The sequence below is a fragment of the Sus scrofa genome, chromosome 7, assembly GCF_054392235.1.
Source record: "Sus scrofa isolate SSC_HxYL_T2T_F1_AM1 chromosome 7, Sscrofa_HxYL_maternal_Yorkshire_Landrace_v2.0, whole genome shotgun sequence".
NCBI lineage: Eukaryota > Metazoa > Chordata > Mammalia > Artiodactyla > Suidae > Sus > Sus scrofa.
Genome location: NC_139389.1, coordinates 33,830,851 through 33,843,899, shown reverse-complemented (window position 1 = coordinate 33,843,899; position 13,049 = coordinate 33,830,851). Strand labels below are relative to the sequence as shown.

Genomic DNA, 13,049 nt, shown 5'->3' with positions numbered 1-13,049 from the left:
CCCAGACAAAAGAAAACAAAACCACTGAGGGTTTGGGATGGAAATGCTATTAAATTTGATTGTGATGGTCATTATACAACTACCAAAAAAAAAGCAAGGAGTCTATAAAAACTTTTTTTTTTTTCATTTTAGGGCTACTCCTGCGGCATATGGAAGTTCCCAGGCTAGGGCTTGAATCGGAGCTGCAGCTGCGAGCCTAAGCCACAACAACACCAAATGTGAGTGAGGCCTGTGTCCTACACCACAGCTCATCGCAAGAGGGGATCCTTAACCCACTCAGTGGGGATCAAACCTGCGTCCTCATGTTTGCTAGTCGGGTTCGTTACCACGGAGCCACAAAAGGAACTCCAGAAACATTTGCTTTTTAGGTCCGCACTAGCAGCATGTGGAGGTTCCCAGGCTACAGCTGCCGACCTAAACCCCAGCCAAAGCAATATGGGATCAGAGCAGCGTCTGGGACGCTGCTCACAGTAAGGCTGGATCCTTAACCCACTGAGCAAGGTCAGGTATCGAACCCACAACCTCATAGTTCCTAGTTGGATTCGCAGAAACAACATTGTAAATGTTGTAAATGTTGCACTTTTTCACTATGTTTGGAAAACCTGTTTTGATGGGTCCTTAGTCTTCTAGTGGAGTATCAGCAGAGGAAGCTGCAAGTCTTAGAAGAAAATAAAAAGCAGACATTCTCAATGGAGTCTATTCAGTAGAAGAATGAATGAATGAACAAACGAACAAATGAATAGTCGTCAGTACCAAAATATTATCACAGCCTGAGACTACAAGAACATAGAAAAGAACCAATGTTGATTCTCTGTGTCAGATGGCTGTGAAGTGTTACTGCAGTCAATTAATTTGGCAAACGATATATTATCAATATGGTGGGGGAAAAATCGTTAGTAGTGGGAAGTGCCAGAAATACTAAACAAACCCAAATCCCATTCATAAACAATGATGTGATGGGAAAGCTGAATTGCATAAAAATTTTTAAAGTGTGAACATTCTCGTTCTTTCCAAAACAAGCTGACAGGAAAGTGTGAGGTGATGCCAAGGGATAGAGCCGCTGCCCTGGCGGCCCTGGGGAGGAGCCTGACAATTTTGGTGCTTCTTTCTTGTGAGCTCTGAGTCAGGGACGAGAGGGGGTGAGGGGTGACTCACCAGGCCTGGGTTCGCTGGGTGTCACGGGTGGACGCTCAAGTCCGAGATGGCAGCGCAGCCAGGACAGAACCGACAGATAGGTCTGCAGCTGGGAGTTTCCGGGAACCCGTTTGCAGGCGCCCACGAAACTGCGCAGGCGCACACGATACCATCGGGTCCTCTGCTTTGGGTACCACACGGTTCTCCGCGTCCCGGCCCAGGGTGTGTGCTCACCTCCTACACAGATGCACGCGTGCCACGTACAGAGGCGCCCGCTTCCGGTTGTTGCCTCATTTAGACAATAAGGCCCACGTAGAGCAGCCAACTGTGTTTTGCTCAGGGGGTGAATGAGGAATCTCTCACATACAAACCCAGCCTGGATATACTTGGAGCACTGATAAAACACGCATATCTGCCCAATATTCATATTCATTGGGAGTCCGGCCCTGAGTTCCTTTTAAGAGTTATCTGCAGTCTGTAAAGTCATCTTTCCTCAGTAAAACATACCAATCAGGCAGACCTGGGGCTCTGGGTAAGAATAGGCCTGTATCGACGGCAAACAAACAGTAGGGACCTTTTTGGTGTGATGGAAATGCTTCAGAAATGGATTGTGCTCATGGCTGTGCTGTAATTTTACTAAAAATCATTGTGCACTTAAAACAGGTGAATTTTATAGTATGCACATTATCTCAATAAAGCTGTTTAAAAATCTTTTTAAAGGCTGACAGATTTTTTTTTTAACATGTACTGGTTAGACGACAATATTGGAACATTGGAAAACAGAGCAAAAATCCCCTTTCTGTTAGCCATCTAATAAGTTTTAGACATTGCCACTGTTTTCCCCTACCAAAAAGAATTAGCCAGATTGGGAGTTACCTTTATGACTCAGTGGTAGCAAACCCAAGTAGCATCCATGAGGACCAGAAGGTTTGATCCCTGGCCCTGCTCAGTGGGCTAAAAATCCAACATTGCCGTGAGCTGTGGTGTAGGTCGCAGACACGGCTTGGACACTATGTTGCTGTGGCTGTGGTGCAGGCTGGCAGCTGCAGCTCTGATTAGAACCCTAACCTGGGAGCTTCCATATGACGTGGGTACAGCCCTAAAAAAGACAAAAATAAAATAAAATAATAAAAAAAAATTTTTAATTAAAAAAAAAAGAGAATTAGCCAGATTGGATATGGATTTCATTCCTCCTCTGTCACAAATCTTTGAGGAATGCCTTCTAGAAGTTTTCTGAAGAATTAAAACAATATCTCAGCATCATCCTATCACCTGCCACATAGGTGTTTCGTAAACATTTGCTGACGTTGTGAATCTCCTCTGCTTACTTTCTCAACTCTCTGACAGCAAACTCTGCAGTTTTGAAAGTGGAAAAAGAAGGGAGTGACTAGTGAAATGTAAAGAGCAGAAATGAGAGGGTTTATATGATTCTGAAAGTGAGAGAATTCTATATTAAAATTCTAGATGGTTATGGGGTGGATACTTGGTCTGCACTTTAGAATAAATTAGGTTTCCCTGGCAGCACTGACTTCATAGGATGGGTATCTATAGGTGTGGATGATTCGACAGCAGCTGAGTGATTCCCTGGCCCTCTATGTCACCTAGAACAAGCAAACATTCAAACTACAGCATTGTGTCAGCAGAGATCAAATCATCAGGAAATTTCATGAAATAGCATCAGTTCTTTCAACCATTGACAGCCTGATAATCTCCAAGAATTTCTAGAAAGTATCTAAGGTAATGAAACAACCTCTGGGAAATTTCCAAAGACCAGCCTGCTAACTCACCCTCATCCTAATGAAATATAGGTGAGACATCTGCAAGGTGACCCAAAAAAAATGCCATCACTTGGTTAGCGTTTTCCATTTCTCCTGTGTATTCCTAGATTGAATGTGATCAGACGAAAATGTACCTCTCTCCACCCCTCCTCCCCCTTCTCTTAGAGTTCTTGCTAAAACTTCTGCTTCTCCTCCTTGTCTTCCACACAATGGTCTCTTTAAGCAAATAATCTCTCGCTTATCCAAGAAAAATCCTGGATTATGATTTGCATTTTCCTTGTTTTTACTGAATAATAGGATTGAGGTCTTACAAATCCTTCTAGTTTTTCCTGTATGGTTGAAGCGTTATTAATGGGGGCATGATTTGTTTATGTAGAGATAGATTTCACTCCATTTCTCCGTCTCTATTTCATCTGGAAACTGGGAATTCAATAACCTTTCTCTGACTAAAGCTTACATGGGTCTACCAACACAATTCAAAGCAGGAATTAGGTTTAAAGATCCTATATAATAAATTTTAGTTCTCAGTTTCCAAATCCCATGAACCACCCAAATAAACTTTAGATGATGTGCTCAAATGTTCCCTTTCTGGGTATTTATTTTAAATGAACAAGAGCTAATGTGTTCTGTTATACTTGATTAATGCCCAATTAAGCACTTCAAATTATAAATACCCATGGGTTAATTTTCCTTATAAAATAAGGTATATAGTCTCAGTCAATGTTTTCCATGGATTTTTATCTTTGAAGTATATTATCAAATTGCACATTTTTACGAAGATGCCCTTGAGCTGCTACATTTCCATTACCAAGTCAGAGATGAAGTCACCATTAACACTCAGCTTAAACTCTCGGCTTCCACAAACATACCGATTACTCATTTTTATTTTGCCTTCTCTCAATGTGCTGCTGCTTTATTCTTCTTCAAGGGGGATTTTAAACGATTTTCATTCCACTCACCATATCCACTCAACACTCACAATATTGTACTGACAATCTAGTGGGCTTAGGGTATCGTCTTTAGTTGCTTTGTTTTCCTATGTAAACATAAGAATTCAGGGCAAGTTGATTTATTTGATAATATATTTTAAGTGCCTTAATAATTTAAGCTGCTATTTTCACTTCATTTTGAACTAATCCCAAATGAATCAGGCCCACATTCAAACATTCATCTTGTATATTAGGACTCAGGAAAGGTGTTATTTAAGAAGACTGCCACTATCTCTTACCTTGATAACAAAAAAAAAAAAAAAGGCAGATAATGTTCTCAAATGACTGAATTAAATCTTTTGAATGTAGATGTAGATTTAATTAATACACTAGGATACCTACCATGCCCTTGAGTGATTTGTTAATGGATTTAGATTTCATCTAAGTATTATAATCAAAGCTAAACTCACTCGTTTATAAAGTCACATGATTTAATTACTAAATTAGGAACTTTATTACATACAATTTCATACCAAAGGGTCTTCTAAAATTCCTACCCTTTTTTTTCAACTCTGTACATTCTTTTAAAACTCCTTTCTAGGAGTTCCCGGCGTGGCGCAGTGGTTAACGAATCCGACTAGGAACCATGAGGTTGCGGGTTCGGTCCCTGCCCTTGCTCAGTGGGTTAACGATCCGGCGTTGCCGTGAGCTGTGGTGTAGGTTGCAGACGCGGCTCGGATCCCGCGTTGCTGTGGCTCTGGCGTAGGCCGGTGGCTACAGCTCCGATTCAGCCCCTAGCCTGGGAACCTCCATATGCCGCGGGAGCGGCCCAAGAAATAGCAAGAACAACAACAACAAAAAGACAAAAGACAAAAAAAAAAAAAAAAAAAAAAAACTCCTTTCTAAACGTTAAAACAATACTTTTATCATTTTAATAAACATATGTTGTAGAATTGGCTTTTGAGATAGTTTCTGTAATTAAATCCAGCCTGTTTCAGTTCTCCAGAGTCCATCTGCAAGAACACGTTATAAGACCAAAGTCAATAAAAGTAATGAAGTTATAAAGGAACTCTACTCGTTTTCTAGAACTTGCGTAACAAATTACCATCAACTTACTGGCTTAAAACGAGAGAAATTAGTTCTCTCACAGTTCTGGAGGCAGAGAGGGCCACTGCCTCTAAAGTTTCTAGGGAAGAATCCTTCTCTGCTTCTTCCAGCTTCTGGTAGCTCTGGCATGCCATGGCTTGTAGCGAGTGGTATCATTTCGGTCTCAACTCCTGTCTTCGCATCTTCATGGCCTTCTTTCTGTCTCTTCTCCTTTCCTGTCTTTTTTTTTTTTTTTTTTTTTTTTTCATTTTATGGTCTCACCCACTGCATATGGAAATTCCCGGGCCAGGGATTGAATCTGAGTTACCACAGCTGCAGTCTACACTGCACTTGTGGCAACGTCAGATCCTTTAACCCACTGCGCTGGGTGGGGGATGGAACCCACACCTCTGCACAGCCCAGAGTCGCTGCAGTCAGATTCCCAACCCACGGCACCAAGGGGGAAACTCTGCATCTGTTTCTTTTACTTTAACCCTTGTAGTCTATTGCTTTTGCTACAAGTTAATCACTAAAGGGATATTGTCTATAGCTTAAAGTATACATAATAGCCCATCTCCTGGAACCCTGCCTCCCATGCCTGAGCCTTCAGCTAAAACGCTTTTGTTCAGCTCATAGGAAATGTCTTGACCAGGACCACCTGGGAATGGCTGCATCCCCTCTGGAGTTTGGCCGGGTCCAAGAAATACTTGCAACAACTTACTATCTTTTTTACTTTAACTCCTCACCTCTCCCTCTTTGTTCTGTGAAAGAAACCAGCACCCAAACCTGGGTGAGATGGTCCTTTGGAACACTAGTCCACTATCTTCTCCGTCTGCTGCCTTTCTGAGCGGCTGCTCTTCCTTGCCCTAACAACCCATCTCTCAATGTATCGGCCTGTCGTGCGACAAGCAGTATGAGCTTGGACTCAGTAACACTACAAGTGCACATAAAGAGCCTGGAGGTACAAGGGCAGAACTGAGAGCATTCCTTTTTTTTTTTTTTTTTTTTTTTTTTTTCCTTGTCTTTTTAGGGCCACACCTGTGGCATATGGAAGTTCCCAGGCTAGGGGTCAAGTCGGAGCCGCAGCTGCCGGCCTAGGCCACAGCCACAGCCACAGCAACTCAGATCCTAGCCATGCCTGCGACCTACAACACTGCTCACGAAGCAAGGCCGGGGATCGAACCTGCTTGCTCATGGATACTCGTCGAGTTTGTTACCACTCAGCCACAACAGGAACTCCCAGAACTGAGAGCATTTCAGATCACACACATGTCAAAGAGAGATGGGCATCCTAGCAGAAGAAAGACTATCTGAAAGAACATAACAGATTCGAGGAATGTTGAATAAATCCCTGTACCCAAGGATAGGAGAGCAACACAAATTGAAGCCAAAAAGCCAGACAGGAAAGGTTTTGAATTAATTTCAGCTTCACCCTAAAGTGGTAGAGTACCACTGAAGGATTTTTAAAAGATATTCTCTTTTTAATATTACTTATGTAGTGTACATAAAGTAATGTCTAAAAATACATCCCTTAGCCCCTAGAGCCATCTTCCAGAAAGGATTCTTATATATCCTTCCTATGAAGAGGTCGCATAAAATATAAATTCAGAGTAAACACTAATAGGAGTTCCTGCTGTGACAGAGCGGAAATAAATCCGACTAGGAACCATGAGGTTGTGGGTTCTATCCCTGGCCTCTCTCAGTGCATTAAGGATCCAGCACTGCCATCAGCTGTGGTGTAGGTTGCAGCTGTAGCTCCAATTCAGCCCCTAGCCTGGGAACCTCCATATGCCGTGGGTGAGGCCCTAAAAAAAAAAAAAAAAAAAAAAAAAAAAAAAAAACAGAGTAAACACTAATATAGATCTTATATGCCAGATGCTGTCCAAAGTAAGGCATATTAACCCATTTAATCCTTACAACAACCTTATTAAGGAGTTACTGTTATCATTTCCATTTTACAAAGAAGAAATTGTGGCCCAGAAAGACTAACCAAGTTGCCCAGGATCATGAAACTAGTAAGTGGTAGAGTTAAGCTTTGGACCCAACAAGTACAGCTCAACAATCTATGCCATTAACATGTTACATTGTCTCCAATATATGAGTTCGTATGTGTGTATGCAAAAAACATGAAATAAGTATTCTAACACAAATGACTCCCACGCTTACATCTCACTCTGTATCTTGTTCTTTCAATTAGTAATATACCCTGAAAGTAGTTCCTTGTCAACACATTTTGATCCACTTTATTCGTCAGGACTGCACAGAATTCCTTTATGTTGACATTCCAAACTGTACCTAAAAGTATCTATATTGATGAATATTAACATTCATTACAGGTTTGAGTCTCAGAAATAATGCCGCAATACAATAACAGCAGAGGGACTGTTCAAAGAAAATATTTATTTTTAATATTAAAAATAGGACACAGAGGGGGAGGGAGTGGGATGGACTGGGAGTTTGGGGTTAGTAGATGCAAACTACTGCATTTGGAGTGGATAAGCAATGAGATCCTGACGTATAGCACAGGGAACTCTATCTAGTCACTTATGATGGAGCATAAAGGAGGATAATGTGAGAAAAAGAATGATGGAGGATAATACATATGTATGACTGGGTCACTTTGCTGTAGAGCAGAAATTGACAGAACACCGTAAATCAACTATAATAAAAAAAAATTTTAGGAGTCCCCATCATGGTGCAGTGGAAACGAATCCGACTAGGAACCATGAGGTTGCAGGTTCGATCCCTGGCCTCGCTCAGTGGATTAAGGATCCAGCATTGCCATGAGCTGTGGTGTAGTTCACATAAGTGGCTTGGATCTGGTGTTGCTGCAGCTCTGGCATAGGCCCGCAGCAACAGCTCCGATTGGACCCCTGGCCTGGAAACCTCCATATGCTGCAGGTGTGGCCCTAAAAAGACCAAAAAAAATTTTTTTTTTTTTTGTCTTTTTTGTTGTTGTTGTTTGTTGTTATTGTTGTTGCTATCTCTTGGGCCGCTCCCGCGGCATATGGAGGTTCCCAGGCTAGGGGTTGGATCGGAGCTGTAGCCACCGGCCTACGCCAGAGCCACAGCAACGCGGGATCCGAGCCGCGTCTGCGACCTACACCACAGCTCACGGCAACGCCGGACCGTTAACCCACTGAGCAAGGGCAGGGACCGAACCCGCGACCTCATGGTTCCTAGTCGGATTCGTTAACCACTGCGCCACGACGGGAACTCCAAAAAAAATTTTTTAATTAAAAAAAAATATATAAGGCACAGAGAGTTCCCATTGTGGCTCAGCAGGTTAAGAACCTGATGTAGTGTCTGTGAGGATGTGTTTAATCCCTGTCCTCTCAGTGGGTTAAGGATCTGACGTTGTTGCAAGCTGTGGCATAGGTCACAGATACAACTTGGGTCCAGGGTTGTCATGGCTGTGGCGTTGGACTGTTGCTGCAGCTCCGATTCAACCCCTAACACGGGAACTGCCATATGCCACAGGTGTAAATGTAGAAAGAAAAAAATTAGGGCACAGTTACCTACCATAAAGAGAGAAGTTCAGTGGCCCTCCCATAACTGTACCCCCACATTCCTGCCAATGGTGAGTTTTTATCAAATTTTGCTTTCAAATTTTTTTGCCCATCTGATACATAAAAAGTGACACCTACGTTTTTTTTTAAATAGCCTGATGTGACGAAACATGCTTTGGAAAGATCATGCCTAGACAGTACAGAAGTTAGCTTGTACTGTCAAGACTTGAGGCAGAAAGGACACGTAGGGGAAAATTAGACAGACTGTGTAAGAAACAAGCATGACTTAACCCAGAGCAGTGCCTTGACTGCTTTAGGAGGAATAAACAAGAGGAGAAGCCCTCTCAGAAAGTCCAGCTGCCAAAGTAGGTCAACAGACCTTGGTTCATGATATTTAATATCGTGCGAAAGAGGAGCGAGAGAAAGAAAGGATTCAAGAATATCTCTGAGGTTTATGAGTTAGGAAGCCATGAAGACTATAAAGAAAATAACCGGGAGTTCCCGTCGTGGCACAGTGGTTAACGAATCCGACTAGGAACCATGAGGTTGCAGGTTCGAACCCTGCCCTTGCTCAGTGGGTTAACGATCCGACGTTGCCGTGAGCTGTGGTGTTGGCTGCAGAAGCAGCTCGGATCCAGCGTTGCTATGGCTCTGGCGTAGGCCGTGGCTGCAGCTCCGATTCAACCCCTAACCTGGGAACCTCCATATGCCCCAGGAGCGGCCTAAGAAATAGCAAAAAGACAAAAAAAAAAAAAGAAAGAAAATAACCATCCTAGGAAACACAGAAGAAGGCAAACATTTGGGGGCATGCCAAAGGAAATGGGATGACAAAAAGTCCCTTACAAATCTAAGGCTTCGTTATTGACTTAGAGTAACTACCTTCGTCTGTGGCAGGAGCTATCAGAATATTGAGTGTCACTTAATGAATCATTGACGTTTGCAGCAATATGAAAGCTCTTAAATCCAATCACCCAGCAGTTTGACGAAACCAACGGTACTCTGCCAGAGCATTCTTTTTAGTATTCTGCCATCTAGTGAATAACAGTCATTTATGCAACTTGGCCAATAAAGGGCTTCTTCAGAACAAAGAAACTAGAATTTTATGTCTTCTCCTCATGTATCTTTTCAGTGTCCACATCATAAAAAAAAAAAAAAACCTGAAAATGTCTCACATTTTTGGCAAAATCTAACCTCATAGTAACTATTAAATTCCTTTTTTTTTTTTTTTTTTTTTTGCTTTTTTTTTTAGGGCCGATCAGGCAGCATATGGAGGTTCCCAGGCTAAGGGTCGGAGCAGAGCTGCAGCTGCTGGTCTATGCCACAGTCACAGCAATGCCAGAGCCAAGCTGCTTCTGTGACCTACACCACAGTTCAGGGCAATGCTGGATCCCTAATTCACTCATCGAGGCCAGGAATCTAACCTGCATCCTCATGGATCCTAGTCAGATTTATTTCCACTAGCCAAAACTCCAAAATTCTTTTTTTTAATTTAATTTTTATTGTTTCTTGAAGTATAGTTGATTTACTATGTTGTGTCAGTATCAGGTGTACAGCAAAGTGATTCAGTTTTATATATACATATATTTTTATATAATCTTTTTTAGATTCTTTTCCCAGGTTATTACGGAATACTGAGTAGAGTTCCCTGTGCTCTGCAGAAGGTCTCTGTTGATTATCTATCAAATACTTAAACATAGAGCAAAGAATGAAAGCATAGAACCTATCAGCTTAATCCCAAAATTTGACTTTGGACTCTTCTTGAAAATGCACATCATTAAAGTCATTAGGAAAGTTATTTCGACATTCTCTTACATTAATGCCATCCCCACCCATCGTTAAAAATGACAACAAAAGCACAAAAACAAAGCAAAACTTTTATTCATTAGCAACTGTCTTCTCTGTAATAAGTATAGTTAAGTAAACAATTTTCTTCCATTCATTGAGCTACACTTAATAATATTAACAAAAATTTATCATCTGAGGAGTTCCCGTTGTGGTGCAGCAGAAGCAAATCTAACTAGGAACCATGAGGTTTCAGGCTCCATCCCTGACCTCGCTCAGTGGATTAAGGGTGTGATGCTGCCGTGAGCTGTGGCATAGGCCGGCAGCTATATCTCTGACTGGACCCCTAGCCTGGGAACCTCCAAATGATGCGGGTGCAGCCCTAAAAAGCAAAAAAAAAAAAAAAAAAAAAGAAAATTATCATCTAAAAAATTATCCTACATGACATACTAGAGATTGTATTTGAATGTTGTACATATATTACAAAAAATTTTCTTTATATTTCTGTGAAAGCTTAGCTGATTTCTCCTGAGTTGATTGCTTATTTTGTGCAACAAATGTATTTGTGTGTTGCCATTATTATACTTTACACATAAACTAATTTTAATTATTTTTTGCTAGCGAATCTCCCCAAAGGGCCTATGAATTTTTTTGTGGGGGTGGGGGCCACACCTGAAGCATATAAGTTTCCAGACTAGAGGGTCAATTGGAGCTGAAGCTTCCAGCCTATGCCAAAGCCACAGCAAAGCCAGATCCAGGCCATACCTCCAACCTCCGCTGAAGCTTGCAAAAACACCAGATCCTTAACCCACTAAGCAACGTCAGGGATCAAACCCACATCCTCACAGATACTATGTGGGTTTCTTAATCCACTGAACCACAATGGGAACTCCTGAATTTCTTGGTTGAAGAGACTATGTGATATACAGTTCTATATCCCCTCTAACTCTCATGATGTGTAGAGTACTGATCAGTTTTCAATAAATGTTAATGAATGAATGATTTTAAATGATTGAAAAAACTGATGGCGAAGTTTGAAGTTTTATTAATTTTAATTCGCATTATCTTAATTGGTAATTTAAAATAAGCAATCACTACATGCCGCCTTCTTCACGAAGCCTAGAAAAGACAGACTGCACATATCGTCTGAGTACCCACAGGGCACCAAAACAGAGATGTCCAGTCATTAGAGTTTCTATCAGGTAGACAAAAACCCTCCTTTGAAATTTGTCCTCATAGGTCATGGCACTATTCCCAGGCTTGTCAACTTCTTTCCCTCGCCAGGCCTCTGGGGTCCATCTGTTGAACTTGAATGCTGGAATGCTCTCAAAGTGAGCATGCCTTATGGATATCTTTATTCTGCATGACTATATGCCAGCAGGATATATAATCTTGAGCTACTTCAGATCATCAGCTGAAATTGTTCCCAAGAGAGTGTTTTATTGTCTTATGGGTGATTATGGATAAACTTCAAAATTATGAACTTTGTCCTAAGAATTTAATTTCTATTAGTAATGTGCATTGGTTGCAAGTCCTCTTAATCCATCTACATTTTAACCTCTAATTTAACTCTAGCCAAGCTAATTCCAAGATGTTTAGATAAGGGCCCCATCTGTTTTTGTGGGGTTTTTTAATTTACCAATTTCTATTCCTTTGGGCAACTGTTTTCTTTTTCTTTTTTTTTTTTAACTTTAGCACCTCTGCTTTTAAAACACAAACTTGGGGAGTTCCCGTCGGGGCTCAGTGGTTAACGAATCCGACTAGGAACCATGAGGTTGCGGGTTCAATCCCTGGCCTTGATCAGTGGGTTAAGGATCTGGTATTGCCGTGAGCTGTGGTGTAGGTGGCAGACGCAGCTTGGATACCGCGTTGCTGTGGCTCTGGCGTAGGCCAGCGGCTGCAGCTCGGATTCAACCCCTAGCCTGGGAACCTCCATATGCTGTGGGAGCAGCCCAAGAAATGGCAAAAAGACAAAAAATAAAAATAGAATAAAATAAAACACAAACCTGAGTACTTTTGAGGCGTCATTAATTGCATTTGTGTTTTTCGCAGGGCATCATCCCCATCTATGGTGGCATGGAAGCTGCAGAAAAAGAAAAAAATTGCTATTACTATTAAGAAACTTAGTCTATTTTAAAATGTATGCCTGACCTCTATAATATACATTTTCCATACCTTCTGTCTCTTGGACAGTTGTGTGTCTCGGAAAACTTAGAGGCGACAGAAATAATCTTCCTGTTCAGATCAACGCATCTTGACTGGGGAGCCCAGAAGGAATTAACCACACTCCACTTTTCCCCTTCTAGCCTTCTCTCCTTCTTTTTCTTCTCCTTTTTTTCTTTTTTCTTTTTAGGGCCAGCGGTAGAGCATATGGAAGTTCCCAGGCTAGGGGTTGAATCAGAGCTACAGCTACCGGCCTACACCACAGCCACAGCAAGGAGAGATCCAAGCCACATCTGTGAGCTACACCACAGCTCATGACAATGCTGGATCCTCGACCCAATGAGCGAGGCCAGGAATCGAACCTGCATCCTCACGGACACTAGTCAGATTCTTTTCCACTGCACACTATGGGAACTCCTCTCCTTCTCTTTCACAATGGCTTTTCCTCAAGAGACATACAGTTTCTGCTCCATCAAGCAGTGATGTTACACCAAGCTGGGGTGGGTAGGGAATGGAGCTACAGTCATCAAACTCTAACTATAGATAACAACTTAAATTTAGAATGAAATACTAGAAAATGCCATTTGGCCCCTGATACCAGCCATACTTGGGAATCTAAACTAAATTTTATCTGTAATAAATACATTGACATATTGATCGGCCTTTGC

General features: G+C 41.7%; 1 protein-coding gene and 1 long non-coding RNA gene across 5 annotated transcripts in view; one reads left to right on the top strand and one right to left on the bottom strand.

The window, feature by feature from the left end:
* The window catches only part of TAP1 (transporter 1, ATP binding cassette subfamily B member), a 682,515-nt gene that overhangs the window by 459,951 nt on the left and 209,515 nt on the right, over window positions 1-13,049 (top strand). The window lies entirely within an intron of this gene.
* Window positions 1-13,049, bottom strand: part of LOC106504373 (uncharacterized) — a 66,851-nt gene that overhangs the window by 37,372 nt on the left and 16,430 nt on the right. For all 4 annotated transcript variants that reach the window (XR_014809910.1, XR_014809908.1, XR_014809907.1 and 1 more), the window contains exon 3: window positions 12,225-12,301. This is a non-coding gene — a long non-coding RNA (uncharacterized LOC106504373). The remainder of the gene's footprint in view (window positions 1-12,224; window positions 12,302-13,049) is intronic.